The sequence below is a fragment of the Lissotriton helveticus genome, chromosome 10 (genome assembly GCF_964261635.1).
Source record: "Lissotriton helveticus chromosome 10, aLisHel1.1, whole genome shotgun sequence".
NCBI lineage: Eukaryota > Metazoa > Chordata > Amphibia > Caudata > Salamandridae > Lissotriton > Lissotriton helveticus.
Window position 1 is genome coordinate 712,007,077 of NC_136071.1, and position 19,586 is coordinate 712,026,662.

The following is a 19,586-nucleotide window of genomic DNA, read 5'->3' on the forward strand; positions in this document are numbered from 1 at the left end:
AAGTGAAGTGAAAAAACAGTAAGTTCACCCTTGAGTAAGGCAGGCTTACCTCCTCTTATTTAACCAAATGCACATAGTGTTTGGCACTGGTCACTTCATTGATGCTGACAGTTGCAGACATGCTTGTCTTAGGTGCGCCTTTAGGGCACCAGCAGGGTGCCCACTACTCGCGTCCACTGCATTTCAATGCTGCCACCATCTAAATAGGGAAGTTACAGTGTTGCAAGCAGTCCAAAAGCAGCCCCGCACATTCCAAGAAACTAGAGCGCGACGCCAACAGTGAGGCAGACTATCACAGCCGACCTCACAACACGGATAAGAAAAAGAAAGCCCTCTTCAGTTCCCACAAATTCCCCACATAAAAGGATTTGAGGACTAAAATATGGTCAGGTTGTTCTTCTTTATAGACGTCTGATCCAATTTATTGCCCGTGCTTTTCTAGTGGCTCCCCCTGGGGCTGCGCCTCCGGTGGGTGCTGCACACAGTGGAGATCTTGTGATTAGCCCCTTTATGATTAATGTGGTGATGGGCAAACGTCCTCAGAATCGTGAGGACTTGCCATTTTTGGCTTGCTCAGAAAATTGACCAGCTTTATGCTCTTTTTCCTCTTATGGTTCCTGCCAAAAAGCATAGGATCTTTACTGTGTGCTTGCTTAGTTGTCTAATCCCTCCTTTGGCCAACTGCCACACCTGGGGGAGGGTGTTTGCCTCAGTGTATGGATTTTTTATGGCACCCCTCCATGAGCGTTCTTCTGAGCATTCTTAAATTGGCACAGGTCGAACATGGGGCAAGTCCTGCCCTAGATCTGAGGATGAAATTGCTGGGCATTTTTCCCATTGTCTCTGGAATGATTAATTCTAATGTTAAAGGTGAAAAAGCGGCTTTCATGGTTCATCAACACCTTTTGGCAGTGCCTGTCCTTGATCAGGAACGTGATTTGCTGATTGTTATTGCTGACGTTTATATGTCCTTGGGATGCAATCATTTGGGGGTTAGACCTTCACCACAGTTTCAGGGCAAGACCCCTCCTTTTAAGGAGGGATGACTAATCTTTCCAAAGAAGACTTGGTACAAAAAAAAATAACAACAGAAGCATAGGTCTTGTGGTGGTTCGCCACCAGCGGACGCTCTGAACGTAGATATGATTTACGTGATCGCTCTAACATTTAAACTGCTGAAAGGTTTCAGTTTTCTGATCCTCGTTCTCCTCGTTCCTTTCAGGAATCATCTGATCAACAGTATGACCTGGGAGGACAGCAAGATTGCAGACATGGGGAGTTCATACACCCCCAGCTGGACCTGCAGAGCTCCTTTGACGTGAAGAGAGAAGAGCCACTACAGAAGAAAATTGCTGCTGCACTGACAGCAAAATATGCCTAGACAGTGAGAACCCTCCTCCTGGATGGGAGGTGGGCGGTGACTCTCCTCAACAGCGCAGTGGAATATACTGTTGTGTGCCAGTACCTAAACCCGTTTCTGGAGGTGAAAGCAACTGATACCTTAGTCAATGTTAAAACTGTGGACCCCTGCATAGCACTCCCTGATAGATCTTATCAAATTGACATTACGATTGAAGGTGACATTAAGCACACCACAAATACTATATTTATGGACAACTTGATGTCTTATTATGACATTTTACTGGTGGTGGTCAATTGGCTTCCCCCCTTTGTTATTGCTTGTCCAAGCGGTTTGGATGTAATAATTCCTTTCTTCTTGCAATGCGTCCCTGATGAGACTAAGCATGCTTATGCTTCGGAGTGGGCTCTTGCCTTAGCTCCTGCCTTATAACGCAACCAGGCTGGCTGGGATAAGGATTCTCCTTCATATATTGTGCCTGTTTGCTCTGTTCCTCAGCCACAGCCCCAATATCCAATTAACCATGATGCAGAAGCATCTATTAAAGAGATTTTGACTCAATTCGAGTATAAGTGTGTGATCGAACTGTGTGTCTCTGCGATGAATAACGCTCTCTTTCTGGTTTTAAAACCTGATGGTTCATATTGCATTGTTTTGGGTTATAGATTTCCACATAGGGAAAATGACACTGGGCCTGCAGGGGACTCATGACACCCTCCCCTTGGTCAAGGCTGTAGCACCGAATGACAACAGAAGTTAAACTGTAAGCAGAACTAAAGCGCAAAAGCAAGTGCAGGACAAGAGTGTTTCCAAGAATGTGTGCACAAAAATATATCCAATTACAGCGTATCACCAGGACCCAAGATGTTGGATGCCAAATAGAACAGAATCAATTCCAATAACATATCCAAACCTTCCAAGTTGGAAATAATTGCCATCCAATTGAGCAAGTACATAGAAACATCCAAGGAGAACCTGTGTGAACTTCAATGAAACTGAGATCCAAGAGATGCTGTGCAGTTGCACAGGGACTACCTACAACCACTGACCCAAATGCTGGATTGTACACAAGCCGCATACCCAAGGAACATTTCTGGTAATGGGCCACTAAGAGACCCATCAACAGTTTAAAATCCGAGGCAGCATGAGATGAGGTGGCAAGGAAGACATCCAGGCCCCACTGAAAGGGGCACTGGATGCAATGTAACACAGGTTGCACACAGGTGAAGTAAGCATATTGGACGGCCAGACAAAATTCTGCATCCAGAGCATCTAGAGGTATGCCAAGTTGTACTATATGGCCGATACTGAGTATAGTATGCCTCAGGGTGTCCCAGGATGGAATACTCCTTTACAGCCTGTGAGCGCTGTTTTTTCTGATTCTCCCTGGCTGCCGGAAGGGGATGTCGAGCATTCAGTTGACCTGGTATCTGCTTTGCCTTCTACACCCTCCACAATGGAAATAATTTATTCTGAGCCACCCCTTGAGTCCTCTACGGCAATATAAGCCCCACTTTGGGTGCCATGTTACAGGGATTCTGCGGTTAAAATTGTAAATTGATACTTGTATAGCGCACTACTCACCCGCAAGGGTCTCAAGGCGCTTGTACGAATACCTCTGTGGAACCCATCCTGGCTTTCCCTGTGAGGTGTCTACTCCTGGGCACCCCCAAGGTGGAGGCCAGGCATCCTTAGCGTTGTGGGGGCCGTTGTGGAGATTAAGCAAGCTATTGCCCAGAGTTGCAGAGTGGGACTCCATGATTGGAATAGGCACCGAGGCGAGAATTATCAGGTCCGTGGAATTTTTGAGCTCAAGACCGGCCGAGGCAAGGAATTGAACCCTGGTCCTGGACTAGACCTCTGCATCAGGGTCAGCCGCTCTAACCATTGAGCCACACTTCTTCACAGTTCTCCACGGTTCACAGAACTAAGCTTGGGATTATGGGACCTTTTAATTGGTGGGGCTGAGCCATTCTACCACCTGAGTACCCATGAGTCTGGGACCCACTAGCTATAGTGTCTCACTTGCCCTCCTACTCACTCACAGCGGAACAAGTGATTAGACACCCCAGAACACAACACTCCTGGCCCTCTCAGGAATTGCGGTTGTAGGACATACCCTTTCACGCTCACACCCATACTAGTCCACTAAGAGTTCTGACAGACACACAAGGAGAATTTAAAATGTTTATTTTAACTATCATGCTCTAGTTAGCAATATACTTGCCACAACAAGTAGGAAAATGTCTAACACAAATACGGTTAGCATAGCAAGTAGTCCATGAATCATAAAAGGAGCAGTGTTGCCTAAACTCCCCCCATTCTATACAAGCAGAATTATTATATATCAGAAGATCTCTAGGTGTTAGCAGCAGACCCCATACCTCAGTATGCACAGAGGAAAGCACTACATCTCAGGTGCTGTCACAATCTTTTCCCTGGAAAAGTCCCTCTCCAAGTGTGTGTTACCTACCTGTGCAAACCTATGTAACAAAAAGTAAGTGTTCCCAAAGAACACCTGCATTTGCATGTTTGCCTAGGTGCTGGGGTCTGACCAGAACAGAATGACAATGGACATAGTTGTTCAACCTTGTCTACATGTTCAGACTAAAGGCGCGGCTGTGTCGAACGGAGTTCAAGTGATATATATATATATATATATATATATATATAATTGAAGCTGTGATTTCGAACTGATCGCAATCATGTAGCACACTGCTCTATTTTGCACATTAGCTTGCAGCAATGCTCCGACCCCTACTAAAGGTAAAAACAATTGCTTTAAACAATTTGGACAGACTTTGAATCGTGACTCGCATTTGGGAACTCAATAGCCCAGCATGCAACAGCAAAGGAATGCTCTTCAAAACACGCCCATTGAAGGCAAGCATGTCAATAAAGTTCGTTTGAAAATGAAAAAATACGTGCATCATTGTTTGTTCACGAGCAGCCCATGAAAAAGCGGCGTGAGACCGCGAAACGCGTTGGCAGTAATATTGAAGTGGGAGCATGAAAGCAAGCTGCAATTCATTGCCGGATGGCGGAGCAGAGTCGAGTGCCCTCTCGTAAGCTTGGGAACTTTGTTGAAAAAAAAAAATATATATATATATATATATATATATATATATATATATATATATATATATATATATTCACTGAAAAAAACATAGGTTATAGACCATATATAGTTAGGAATTAGCATTTAAAAAAACTTATTTTACTCAAACAAAACCATTGAAATTCCATATATAGTTAGTTGCACTAACTATATATCGCGCACCCGCAATCCACTGCTGATCATGTCACATATTACATCATTCATGACATGGTCAGTGACATCACTGATGACATCACTGATGACATCTCAAATGACATCACTGATGACATCACTGATGACATCTCATTTGACATCATTCTTGTGCTAATACGATAAACCTCTTCAGACTCTAATATAACCTTAGATACACTCAGTGTATACAGACACTCACACACTGCCACTCATCCATGGAGTTACTCACACACCCAGTCAGTCATGCAAAGAAACAATCTCACCTCCATTTCTTCAACTATACAGTTAAACACACCTTACTTATTGAAACATATACTAACACATATTTACTCTCTTATACAATCCCTGATACAAGTTCACAATGATCGATACAACCACTCACTCATTCAGTGGCTCTCATGCACAGTTATTTATATATGCCAACTCTCACATGTACTGTGTTTAACATATGTACTTACTATGACATGTAGCATTGAGATATCCATTCACTCATCAATACACTCATGCACACAGTCAACTGCCCATGTAGCTGTTTCCACATGCAGTCTTGAACTCATACACCTAGTGAATAAACTGCTCACACATCTATGCATAGAGTCACACACCTTCCAGCCACCCCCACACAAACTCAATCTCCCATAGAAATACTTGGGCAACCAATTAATAACACATATAGCCTCTCGTATAGCTAATGATCAACACATGCAGCAGTTTACATCACAACAGACATAATGATGCACAAATTAAGACAGTTTAGTCACTAACCCATGCATTCAGTGAGACACATTTAATCACTCACTCATACAGTCAGTCACGCACCTACTAAATCCTTCATCCAGACACTTATACATCCACTCATTCTTCAATATGTAAGACATATTTTAACTTTACAGAAACATACAGTCACTGGATGTTGTCATCAGTGATGTCATCAGTGATGTCATTTGAGATGTCATCAGTGATATCATCAGTGATGTCACTGACCATGTCATGAATGATGTAATATGTGACATGATCAGCAGTGGATTGCGGGTGCGCGATATATAGTTAGTGCAACTAACTATATATGGAATTTCAATGGTTTTGTGTGAGTAAAATAAGGTTTTTTAAATGCTAATTCCTAACTATATATGGTCTATAACCTATGGTTTTTTCAGTGAATTTCAATGGTTTTTTAATAGCAAATATCATAAGCTGTCGAATGTCAAGTACGTGGTAAGTAAAAACATTTTCGTGTTTATGCACACTGATCTGCTTTGAATGCTGCCCCCCACCCCTCATTTCTATTAGGAGTACTCTCTCTTTGCAGATAGTGAAGGGTAGTTAACGCAGGCCTTTGCCCCCGTTGTAATCCGTCGTGCCTGCTTCTCTCTCCATTTGATTGATTGTTCTCTTTGGTTCATTCTCTATTTACAAACAAGCACAGAGTCGCAATACTCTGTTTAGTCTTTGCAGATAGCGAAAAATCGTGTAAAAAAACAAAAGGAATCGAGCAAAATCAGTAGGCCACTAATGGGATCTCTTTTTGACCTCCCTAAAATAGAAACATTAGGAACAACCTGTTGATAATACCAATGTGTATGTACATAAGCGGCGTTCATTTGTGTTCACAGTACCCCTTGTTGATTGTTTGAATCGAGCATTGAATTGTTCGAAGTTGGTTCTCTTAAGAATCTTCTCTGCCTGCAAACGAGGAAGAATAGGAATATTCTCTCTCCCTTTGCAGATAGTGAAGGGTAGGTAACGCAAACCTTTAACACGTCGTGCCTATTTCGTTCCTCATTGATTGATTGTTTCCCCAAACATTGACTGTTTGGGAATTGGTTCTTTTTGGAGGTATTCCCTGTTTGCAAATATACGTAGGAAAATCTTTGCAAATAGTGAAAGGGTACGTAATGCGGACCTTTCTCCCCCGTTGTAATCTGTCATGCCTATCTACTCCCCACTGATTGATGCACCTGTTTCACCCGGACCATTTACTAGAGATACGTCATCTGACCCGACCAGAGAGCACCCCTAGTGAAAAGGACATATGCAATAATAACGAAGTGATCACTGTATCCTGTTAACAGAAACTTTAGCATGAAACAACCTGGAAAGAAAAGAATAGGAAAACGAAAATCAGTAGGCCACTGATGAACATGAACTTTTATTAAACAACGAACGAAGAAACGATAACATAACGTAATGATAAAACCTATTAATGTCCTAGAAACAAGAAAACGTTAAAATATGCCAGTGGTGAGAGACCAGAAAAACAGTAAGAGAAACCAAATCACCCCTCGCTGTCCCACCGCCTGCCACGCCAAAAAAATCGATAGACTAGGGAAAATGCAAGTCAGTAGAACATCCGCCCCCACTCTGGAAACTTCCAAGGTGGGGCAGGGTTGCGGCTACGCCCAGCCGGGAGCAGCCCATATAAGGCGGGTCCTGCTGCCACGCCTCGGCCAGGAGATCCTAACGTAGGGTGTAGCCGGAGGAGAGGCCGAGGCCAGCGGGACCCGGCCAGGGGATTGCCTTTACAACGCTGAACAGTTGCAGGGGGGGGGAATGTCTCCTCGACCCTCCCCTCTCTCTCCCAGTCCGGCCGCGGTGGCCCTTGAGAGTTGCAGGTAGTCCCGCCACATGCTCTTCCGGTCCGGCCACCAACGGTCGGGGGGCCGAGGCCGACGGGATCCGGCTGCAGCCGATAAACCAAGAAACCCGTTCATGGGGCCAGAGCCAGGGGCGTCCGGCCGACATCCACCGGAAGCCCGGCCCGAAGACGGACGGGACACTTCTTCTTTCTTGAATAATGGCTGCGACAACACTGGGGGGGGATGTCTTGCACATGCCTCCGACACCCCCCCCCTCGTCCTCATCGCCTGGTCCGGCCATAACAAATCTCAAGCGAGACGCCGTGGGGTGCACTGGGAGGGAGAGACGGTGCGAACAGGCCTCTCCCGCCTCCCCAGGTGGAGGCTTCCCAGCTGCACCCTCAGCGCTCCAGGCGCCCGGAAAAGGGTTCTTCCACTGTGGCCATGCTGCAACATCTCGCCCGGCAGGGTGGAGCCCGTCCGCTCATTTGACCCCGCGATCGCCAGTAGCTACCGAACTCTCAAAATGGCGGTCGACCTGGCAAGAGCGGGCCCAGCATAAAGAAATGGCCCGGTCACTGGTTGACTCCACCACCGTAGTCCTCCATGACCTTGAAGATTCTAGAGGAGCCGCGGGTGTCTCCGATGGGGAATGACTGCCATGATCGCCCGTGGAGTGACGAAACTGTATCCGCGGGACGCTGGCGCCAGCCTCACTTTGAATGACTAGAATCCTGCAGACCTCAGTTCCGGTGAAAGCACAGTGTGACCCGGTAGGAAAAATTGTTGCACCCCCTCCCCTTTTTGACTGATAGTTCAAACCACCGATCCTTTCCTTTGCCCTTTTAACGGAACTTTGGACTGCCTCCCCCTCTTTTACATTTTCTAGAGAAAACAAAACATTAACCACTACATTAGCATAGCAGTTGACACCAGAACTGTTTTCAAATTGAAAACCAACAACATCTTCAACAGAATCCTTTTTGTTTCTGCTGTGACCCTGCTACAGCACAGGCATTGTCCCCAGCAGTAATTCTGCAATGCCGGTAAGAATAGCTGTGGTGCCTACTGGACTCACTCACCCCCGCGGCGCCCCACGCCGTTATTTGCTGGGCGGCAACTTACTAGACATCACTTTCGTGCCATCTAGATTTCAGCGCGTTCTGCTGCCTTGGAACTATTCGCACAACAGACTGCTACTGACGACCCACCCCCAGGCAACATCTTCTGAATTTTCATAATTTGAAAGAACTAGTAACATGTCCTCATCAGGAATTCAAAAGAAATTGCCACGGTCTCTTCGTTGTTTAAATGTTTTTACTGTTTTTGTTTTGTTGTATATATTTATATGTTATTAAAGTTTTATATTCCTACTACTTTGTTGGAGTGCTATATATTTTTAATGTGTCACATAATTGTAAAAACTTTGATGTACAAAGAGTCATTCCTGGAATCTTCCGCTTCAGGCTCGGTCCCCTCCCCAATCACAATACAGGATGGTTTTCAGATAGTAGGAACACGTGTGGTGTGACGGATCTCATCGGGTGTGGGCCTTGATCTACTATAACTCCTTTGAAGAGGGGTGATTCTTTACAGCTGGGGCCATAAACTACATCTGCAGGGCTAGGTGATAGCCTGGACAATCGGACACAGAGGAAGAGGAGTGTCAGAGGGTGCGGTAGTGAATAGGGCGAAAGGGAGGTGTCGGGCGGGCACAGAGTGTGATTTTCACTGAAGAGCAGCGCAGATGGGGGGAGGTTTATTGCCGATGCATAAGACAGAGAGCGGGGGTGACCAGTGCCTGGGGAAGATGCTTGCGAGGGTGGGGAGCCATGCTACGAATCGACAGCGTGCAGAGAGTGGGTCTGGTCAAGGCATCTAAAATGGCTGCCGTGCACGACAAAAGTGTGGCATTTCAAAAAAGGCAAGATGGCGCAGACAATGTTTTTCAACACTTCCTCATTTCCTTCGAATCGAACGTTAACAGACGTTGGTGCATATTACCAAAGTTAAGCGATATTTATCGCTAACGATGCTTACCAACGAATTTTTTACCGCTAAGCATCGTCAGAAATTATCGAAGATAAACCTTGCTATTATCAAGGTTTATCGCAAATGCGATAATAAACGGCCGCAATGCATGAATATCGCTAAAACGTCAGCGATATTCATGCATTACCGAGCTAATGCTCTTAGCCATGTTATCCACCTCCCATTGGATAACATGGCTAAGAACTGCCATGGGCTCAGGGCAGGTGTTACTTTTTGGAGATATTCGCGCTTAGCGCGAATATCTCCAAAAGTTGGTAATAGGAGATAGATATCTTGCATGTTGTAATGCAAATTATTGTGGTATATGGAACTCATACCATAATCTCTCAGGAAAGCAGAAACTGATCCTTTTGGGACCGCCTGAAAAGGCCTAGGGGGTGAGGGGTACTCTACTTTGCCCCCTTTTCACGTTCCGAACTATTTTATTTTACTCTCTTCTGTAATTACACAAAATAGCAGCGATAAGATGCATCGGAGACACACAGTGAGAGAAAGGAGGCCGGAGATGAAGAAGAGATGTCAAATACACATTGGAGATAATATAGTCGCAGAAGGGAAGTAAATATGAGTAAACTTACCATGTAACATAAAAATGTTGCACTCTATACTATAAGTCTCATTTTATACTACAATCACTTCGCTACAACCTCATAAATTAAAAATAAAAATGAATAATGTCTCAAACAATTTTTGATTTCTAAATATAAATTTATTCTTCAGAATTTTCTAAATTTGAAAGAACTAGTAACATGTCCTCATCAGCAATTTCCTCATGAAAAGTCTGCAATGATGATTCTTGTAACTCTATGGTCTCCAAACATTCGATAAATTCGCCATCAACAGATTGATCAAAAAAATCATTCAAGTCATCTCCTCCTTGTGACAATATTTCATTATTGGTGCTGTCAATTTCAATCAATGTAGTGGAATCATTCAAGTCATCTCCTCGTGACAATATTTCATTATTGGTGCTCTCAATTTCAATCAATGTAGTGGAATCATTCAAGTCATCTCCTCCTTGTGACAATATTTCATTATTGGTGCTGTCCATTTCAATCAATCTAATGGAATCATACAAGTCATCTCCTCCTTGTGACAATATTTCATTATTGGTGCTCTCAATTTCAATCAATGTAGTGGAATCATTCAAGTCATCTCCTTGTGACAATATTTCATTATTGGTGCTGTCCATTTCAATCAATCTAATGGAATCATACAAGTCATCTCCTCCTTGTGACAATATTTCATTATTGGTGCTCTCAATTTCAATCAATGTAGTGGACAATTCAAAAGAAATTGCCACGGTCTCTTCATTGTGAGCCATTTTATTTTGAAATTGCTTGCTGTAAATTGCAGAAAAAAATAATCACTTTCATTTATCGTTTTTAGTAATACATAATATAAAACTAACTTTATCAAGTATTTAGTATAACAGAAGGACTGCAAATAAATAACAGAAAACATTTTTCAAATTATCTTCAAGTGTACAACATAGTTCCCCTTACAAATTAACAACTCACCTTTTTAAAAGTAGGAGAAGTGTTAGTACTGTGTAAATCAAACACCAGAAATTCACCACCAAAAATTCCTCACAAATGTACCTCAGACAGTAGTATCACAAAATGGCTGTGGTTTCCTCTCATTTGACATATATACATAACCAATTAACTTTCATCACACACAAATACAAAACCAAAGTAACATTTTAATTGGTTCTAAATTTCAACACTTTCAAATGTGTTTTCCCCATGCAATTTTCCATAGGACATTTACATACGTCTACAGCCTGAATGGCTGAACGGAATTACACCAAACTTGGCAAAATGGTACATCAAACCTAAGAGGTCAGGAAGGATCTACTATGCCCCCTTATGGTCATTTCCCCCTTCGCTTTGGCCTCCTCTTGTCTCTCAATCCTACCGAGAGACAAGATGGCGGCCGCTACGGACTGTTTGGAATGTTGACAGACGCCGGAGAACCAATCAGCTTCGCAAAGCTCCGTAACGCGAAAAGTACGCGAAGCGGAGCGCTGTTACAGATATATATCTTTTTTTGAACGTTAATTTCTCAAAATCCACTGGAGCACATATATTGAGACCTAGCAAAGGCACATCGGGCTACCAGTCCCTAATATTTTGCCAAGTTTCGTGCAAATCCATTCAGCCGTTCGATTATTATTATTTTTTATTTTTTTTGCCCCGCGGGGCCCTTTTAAAACCTCCACATCAAACCTAGGGGGTCAGCGAGGATCTACTATGCCCCCTTATGGTCATTTGCCCCTTCGCTTTGGCCTCCTCTTGTCTCTCGATCCTACCGAGAGACAAGATGGCGGCCGCTACGGACTGTTTGGAATGTTTACAGACGCCGGAGAACCAATCAGCTTCGCTTCACAAAGCTCCGTTGCGCGAAAAGTACGCGAACTGGAGCGCTGCCCGGTCCGCTGTTACAGATATATATCTTTTTTTGAACGTTAATTTCTCAAAATCCACTGAAGCACATATATTGAGACCTACAAAAGGCACATCGGGCTACCAGTCCCTACAATTTTGCCAAGTTTCGTGCAAGTCCATTCAGCCGTTCGAGCTAAAAGTGAGGCCAACCGCCCTATGGAAAACTCAATGTTAAAAACACGTTTTGGGACCCCCCTTTTTTCTCGGCCCCCCCTTGACGAAATTTTCAAGGGCTGCTCAGAAACAAAATGTGCCATTTTCCTGAAATTTCAGCCAATTCCGTCCACAAACGCCAAAGTTATTAGACATAGAATTTTCAAAAATCCCATAGGGAAAACAACCTAACTATATATACCTACAGGCGACCGCCAGTAGGTAATATATATATATATATATATATATATATATATTCACTCCAACACCATCGAAAGTTACCGATGAAAAACGGGACACCCAGAGCTGCAATCATCAAGAAGTTTATATGGCAGATGAAGAAAGTACAGCGACGCGTTTCGCCATTACGGCTTTGTCACGCTCGTCTAGTGGCATTCAACATCGTTATTTAAACACCACCCTAGTGCACATAGAAAAATATCCGTGAAATGGCGGCGGCCATTTTGTAACATGCAAGAAACCAAAGTATTGATATCACTTTTAAATTAAATCAGCTCTAATGTATTAATTGGTCAAATGAGCTTATACCAAATCAAAATAAATCATACAGGAATACATATTCTGTTTTATATGATCGTCAACCACCAAAATCCATATTGTACGTATATAGGTTTGCAGGGTGCCGTTTTAAAGCTAGTACTAAAATATAATGTTATATTTGCGGTATGCATGTCCCGATCCTAATATTCCTGAACATACTCCCATAGCATATATTTCAAAACGGCATGTCCGCCCATGCAAACGTCATAGTTTGTTTACCTTTAATCATGAACAAATGTCATTTAATCCATCATGAAATATGGCCAAAGAGCACATTATTATATTACCGATCTGCACACATGTTAAACTTTAATGCCCCAGTGGGCCCGCAAAATGAAAAATTCTTAACTTAAACAACCTAATATAATGTTGACACAGCAGTTTTATACTCCCAATCTGGAGTGGTTACTTGTCGTTATGCCAGACGAGAATATTATTATCATATTCTCCTGAATACTAGGTCGCGCCCCAGTGGGCACCATATTACAAAAATATCACATGTCCAGTCCATGTTGTCAAGAAATCAGATTCAAGTTCAATAAAGATAAGGGTGGTTTAAAGTCTCACTGTCAAAACAGTATTCAGTGTTCAACTTTGAATATATTGTTCCATAGGTTCATCGTGCATATTAATTGGATCAAATCCATGTAGGTCCGCCCCCACGTGAAGTGTCAATTCCTAAAAATAAAATACATGATATTAAAAACAAAGAAGCTGCGGAAAGTTGTCAGCAATTATTCATACAGGTGGATTGCCAATTCTTCGGTCACATTCAATCCTTTCGGAATTAGACATTCAAAATCCACAATATATTTGGACTCAAGTTTTCTGAGTGACAATTCCTGGTTGCCCCCCCTTGGTCCCAGTTCAACACTGTCTATGACAACCAATTGCACCAACTGTTCATTTTGCATATGCATTTCAGAAAAGTGTCTGGCCACCGGATAAAGTTTGTTATTGTTGTGAATGGCTCGTAGGTGTTCCAGTACCCTTTTCTTTGCCGTGTGTTTGGTACTGCCCACATACCATTTGTTACATGGACAGATCAAAATGTATATGCTGTAGGTGGTATTGCATGTTAAATGTTTACGAATAGTAAATATCCTTTTGCTATTTGGTACAATCAGTGTTTTGACATCTTTGCTGAACTTGCAAGCCTTGCATTTTCTGCAACATCTAAAACCCACATCCATATTCTTGGCAACAGTTTTAGAAATCACATTGTTGTGACTGAGTTCATCTCTGAGCGATTTACCTTTTCTAAAAGTGATTTGTGGGTTATCAGAGAGATATTTCTTCAAATGATCATCCGTTTGTAGGACATGCCAGTGTTTTTGGAGAATCTTATGCACATTATACGATTGTTCCGAATATGTGGTAATGAATCTGACTTTATCTGTCTCTTCTATATTGGTCTGTGGGATCAGTAACTCTTCTCTTTTCTTTATGGCTACTCTGTCTCTGGCAGCATTGATTATTTTTAAGCTGTAACCTCTGCTACGAAATCTTTCACACATGGTGTTCTCTTCTTCCTGATATGTGTCTTTGTCACTGCAGTTGCGTTTGGCACGCAATAGTTCCCCATAGGGTATACTATTAATTAAACTGCGTGGATGACAGCTGGTTGCATTCAGGATGCTATTACCTGCTGTCTTTTTTCGGTATAGTTTGGTATTCAGTAAGTTGTTCTTCACTACCACCTGCACATCCAGAAATTCCACTTCTGTGGTACTATAGTTACCAGTAAGTGTAAGGTTCAGAGAGTTCAAATTCAGTTTGTCGATGAAAGATTGAAGGGAGACAGTGTCCCCACGCCAAATAAAAAAGATGTCGTCTATGTATCTCAGCCACAGGGCCACTTGATCGAATTCTGCCATTTCCCTGACGACCTGCTCCTCCCACCAGCCCATGAAAAGATTCGCATAGCTGGGGGCGAAGCAGGTCCCCATGGCCGTGCCCTGTGACTGACGATACAAGACTTCATCAAAATAAAAGAAATTGTTGGCAAGACAGAACTCAATCATCTCCACCAACATTGATGAATGTTGAAAAAAGGATGCAGATCTGGTTCTAAAAAAGTGTCTTACAACATCTAATCCATGTTGGTGTACAATGCTGGTATATAAGCTGCTAACATCAAGTGTAGCAAGCATATAATCTTCTTCCCAATAGATGTCGTTTATAACTGTGAGGAAGTGGGTTGTATCCTTAATATATGAAGGAAGAGACATCACATATGGCCTCAGAAAATAGTCAATGTATTTCGAAGTGCATTCCATCAGTGAGCCTATCGAGGACACAATAGGACGACCAGGGGGATTTTTAGGGTCTTTGTGCAATTTTGGAAGTAGATAAAGTACTGGTGTTCTCGGGTGTGCACAGTAGAGGTATTGATACTCCTCTTGTTCAATTAAACCTTTATCTTTCCAATCAAAGAGTAATTCCCTATACTTAGTGATGGAACTTAATAACTCCTCCTTGTTGCTCTTGCAATAACACTTCTCATTGCCTAATTGACGATAACCTTCCTCTAGGTATTTCATTTTATCCAATATGACCACGTTGCCTCCCTTGTCACTTTCTCTAATGACAATGGTGTTATCTTTCTTCAATTGTTCAAGGGACACAATTTGGTCAGGAGTTAAGTTTTTCTTGGATTGTGCAATTTTTTGATATCTCATTTTAGTTAGATCTTTTCCAACTCCTCTTTCAAAGACATCGATTGCATCACATTGTACATTTGGTAGGAAGATCGATTTTGGTTTGAAATGAGATCCTGGATTTATTCCCAGATCCGTCCCCAATACATCCAAATCTGTAATGTTGGTGGGATCAGAGCTTAATACATTAATAAACGAGGCATCATTCACGTCAAGATTGCAAATAGTTGTAGAGGTACTCACAGTTTTTTGCGTCTTTGGTTTGGTCGCATACCATTTCTTGATTTTCAATTTCCGTGAAAACAAGAATAAGTCGATCCTAGTCTCAGCAAAGTTCATGTTGTTAGAGGGGCAGAAAGATAATCCTAAAGCCAGTGTTTTCTCTTCTTCTTTACTCACTGGCCTTTGTGAGAGGTTGACGACTGTCATATTCATTTTTGGTTCTTTGCGCTCCTCGTCATCATTCCCATGGAAGCTTTGTTGCCGTTTGCGCCACCTCTTTTTGGCTTGTTTGTTCCGCCGGTTCCGCCTCTGTGCCCGCGACCTCGACCTCTTGCTGGACTTCCGGTCTGGTACGTATCGTTTCGTGTCTTGCTGATCATCTGAAACTGGAGTAAAAAATTGGGGTTTTTTGAGGGACCCTCAATTGCTTCCTGGACGGTTTCCACCGTCGAGGCATCCGAAATGTTCCCATCTGAGATATCACTCTCTGTTGTATCTTGGTTGGTCCTGGTATGACATACTGTTGTTATTGCTGCTCCTGTTTTCTTGTCAAACAGATGGTCATATTTTTTATGGAAGGTAAGTGTTCTACCCGCCTGGTAATCTCTATAATCTCTTATGAACTTCCTCTGTTTTTTGGCGGTAATTTCCTCTTCCAGCCAAACTAGTGACATTGGAGAAATTATACAAAAAGGAACTAGGCAAATGGTGGGAAGCAGAGTCGCTACAACGCTACATTGATGTCAAGAGAGTCCCGAGGGGACTTCGTGTATTTACAGTTCCCACATATGAAGACCCGGATTTGGAGATGCTCCAGGAATGGTCTGATAATTCAGCAGCGTGCTCCAGCATAATGATGCGAATCCTGGTTAAATATGCCTTTAAGGACAGAGCAAAAATACTGGCAGAGATAGAAAAGCTAACAGGAGAAATCAGTCAACTTATGACCAAGGAGGCGCTGGAGGAGTTTCTTAAGAAACTAAACGTTAGAATGGAAAAACTGGAAGAGGAAATTACCGCCAAAAAACAGAGGAAGTTCATAAGAGATTATAGAGATTACCAGGCGGGTAGAACACTTACCTTCCATAAAAAATATGACCATCTGTTTGACAAGAAAACAGGAGCAGCAATAACAACAGTATGTCATACCAGGACCAACCAAGATACAACAGAGAGTGATATCTCAGATGGGAACATTTCGGATGCCTCGACGGTGGAAACCGTCCAGGAAGCAATTGAGGGTCCCTCAAAAAACCCCAATTTTTTACTCCAGTTTCAGATGATCAGCAAGACACGAAACGATACGTACCAGACCGGAAGTCCAGCAAGAGGTCGAGGTCGCAGGCACAGAGGCGGAACCGGCGGAACAAACAAGCCAAAAAGAGGTGGCGCAAACGGCAACAAAGCTTCCATGGGAATGATGACGAGGAGCGCAAAGAACCAAAAATGAATATGACAGTCGTCAACCTCTCACAAAGGCCAGTGAGTAAAGAAGAAGAGAAAACACTGGCTTTAGGATTATCTTTCTGCCCCTCTAACAACATGAACTTTGCTGAGACTAGGATCGACTTATTCTTGTTTTCACGGAAATTGAAAATCAAGAAATGGTATGCGACCAAACCAAAGACGCAAAAAACTGTGAGTACCTCTACAACTATTTGCAATCTTGACGTGAATGATGCCTCGTTTATTAATGTATTAAGCTCTGATCCCACCAACATTACAGATTTGGATGTATTGGGGACGGATCTGGGAATAAATCCAGGATCTCATTTCAAACCAAAATCGATCTTCCTACCAAATGTACAATGTGATGCAATCGATGTCTTTGAAAGAGGAGTTGGAAAAGATCTAACTAAAATGAGATATCAAAAAATTGCACAATCCAAGAAAAACTTAACTCCTGACCAAATTGTGTCCCTTGAACAATTGAAGAAAGATAACACCATTGTCATTAGAGAAAGTGACAAGGGAGGCAACATGGTCATATTGGATAAAATGAAATACCTAGAGGAAGGTTATCGTCAATTAGGCGATGAGAAGTGTTATTGCAAGAGCAACAAGGAGGAGTTATTAAGTTCCATCACTAAGTATAGGGAATTACTCTTTGATTGGAAAGATAAAGGTTTAATTGAACAAGAGGAGTATCAATACCTCTACTGTGCACACCCGAGAACACCAGTACTTTATCTACTTCCAAAATTGCACAAAGACCCTAAAAATCCCCCTGGTCGTCCTATTGTGTCCTCGATAGGCTCACTGATGGAATGCACTTCGAAATACATTGACTATTTTCTGAGGCCATATGTGATGTCTCTTCCTTCATATATTAAGGATACAACCCACTTCCTCACAGTTATAAACGACATCTATTGGGAAGAAGATTATATGCTTGCTACACTTGATGTTAGCAGCTTATATACCAGCATTGTACACCAACATGGATTAGATGCTGTAAGACACTTTTTTAGAACCAGATCTGCATCCTTTTTTCAACATTCATCAATGTTGGTGGAGATGATTGAGTTCTGTCTTGCCAACAATTTCTTTTATTTTGATGAAGTCTTATATCGTCAGTCACAGGGCACGGCCATGGGGACCTGCTTCGCCCCCAGCTATGCGAATCTTTTCATGGGCTGGTGGGAGGAGCAGGTCGTCAGGGAAATGGCAGAATTCGATCAAGTGGCCCTGTGGCTGAGATACATAGACGACATCTTTTTTATTTGGCGTGGGGACACTGTCTCCCTTCAATCTTTCATCGACAAACTGAATTTGAACTCTTTGAACCTTACACTTACTGGTAACTATAGTACCACAGAAGTGGAATTTCTGGATGTGCAGGTGGTAGTGAAGAACAACTTACTGAATACCAAACTATACCGAAAAAAGACAGCAGGTAATAGCATCCTGAATGCAACCAGCTGTCATCCACGCAGTTTAATTAATAGTATACCCTATGGGGAACTATTGCGTGCCAAACGCAACTGCAGTGACAAAGACACATATCAGGAAGAAGAGAACACCATGTGTGAAAGATTTCGTAGCAGAGGTTACAGCTTAAAAATAATCAATGCTGCCAGAGACAGAGTAGCCATAAAGAAAAGAGAAGAGTTACTGATCCCACAGACCAATATAGAAGAGACAGATAAAGTCAGATTCATTACCACATATTCGGAACAATCGTATAATGTGCGTAAGATTCTCCAAAAACACTGGCATGTCCTACAAACGGATGATCATTTGAAGAAATATCTCTCTGATAACCCACAAATCACTTTTAGAAAAGGTAAATCGCTCAGAGATGAACTCAGTCACAACAATGTGATTTCTAAAACTGTTGCCAAGAATATAGATGTGGGTTTTAGATGTTGCAGAAAATGCAAGGCTTGCAAGTTCAGCAAAGATGTCAAAACACTGATTGTACCAAATAGCAAAAGGATATTTACTATTCATAAACATTTAACATGCAATACCACCTACAGCATATACATTTTGATCTGTCCATGTAACAAATGGTATGTGGGCAGTACCAAACACACGGCAAATAAAAGGGTACTGGAACACCTACGAGCCATTCACAACAATAACAAACTTTATCCGGTGGCCAGACACTTTTCTGAAATGCATATGCAAAATGAACAGTTGGTGCAATTGGTTGTCATAGACAGTGTTGAACTGGGACCAAGGGGGGGCAACCAGGAATTGTCACTCAGAAAACTTGAGTCCAAATATATTGTGGATTTTGAATGTCTAATTCCGAAAGGATTGAATGTGACCGAAGAATTGGCAATCCACCTGTATGAATAATTGCTGACAACTTTCCGCAGCTTCTTTGTTTTTAATATCATGTATTTTATTTTTAGGAATTGACACTTCACGTGGGGGCGGACCTACATGGATTTGATCCAATTAATATGCACGATGAACCTATGGAACAATATATTCAAAGTTGAACACCGAATACTGTTTTGACAGTGAGACTTTAAACCACCCTTATCTTTATTGAACTTGAATCTGGTTTCTTGACAACATGGACTGGAAATGTGATATTTTTGTAATATGGTGCCCACTGGGGCGCGACCTAGTATTCAGGAGAATATGATAATAATATTCTCGTCTGGCATAACGACAAGTAACCACTCCAGATTGGGAGTATAAAACTGCTGTGTCAACATTATATTAGGTTGTTTAAGTTAAGAATTTTTCATTTTGCGGGCCCACTGGGGCATTAAAGTTTAACATGTGTGCAGATCGGTAATATAA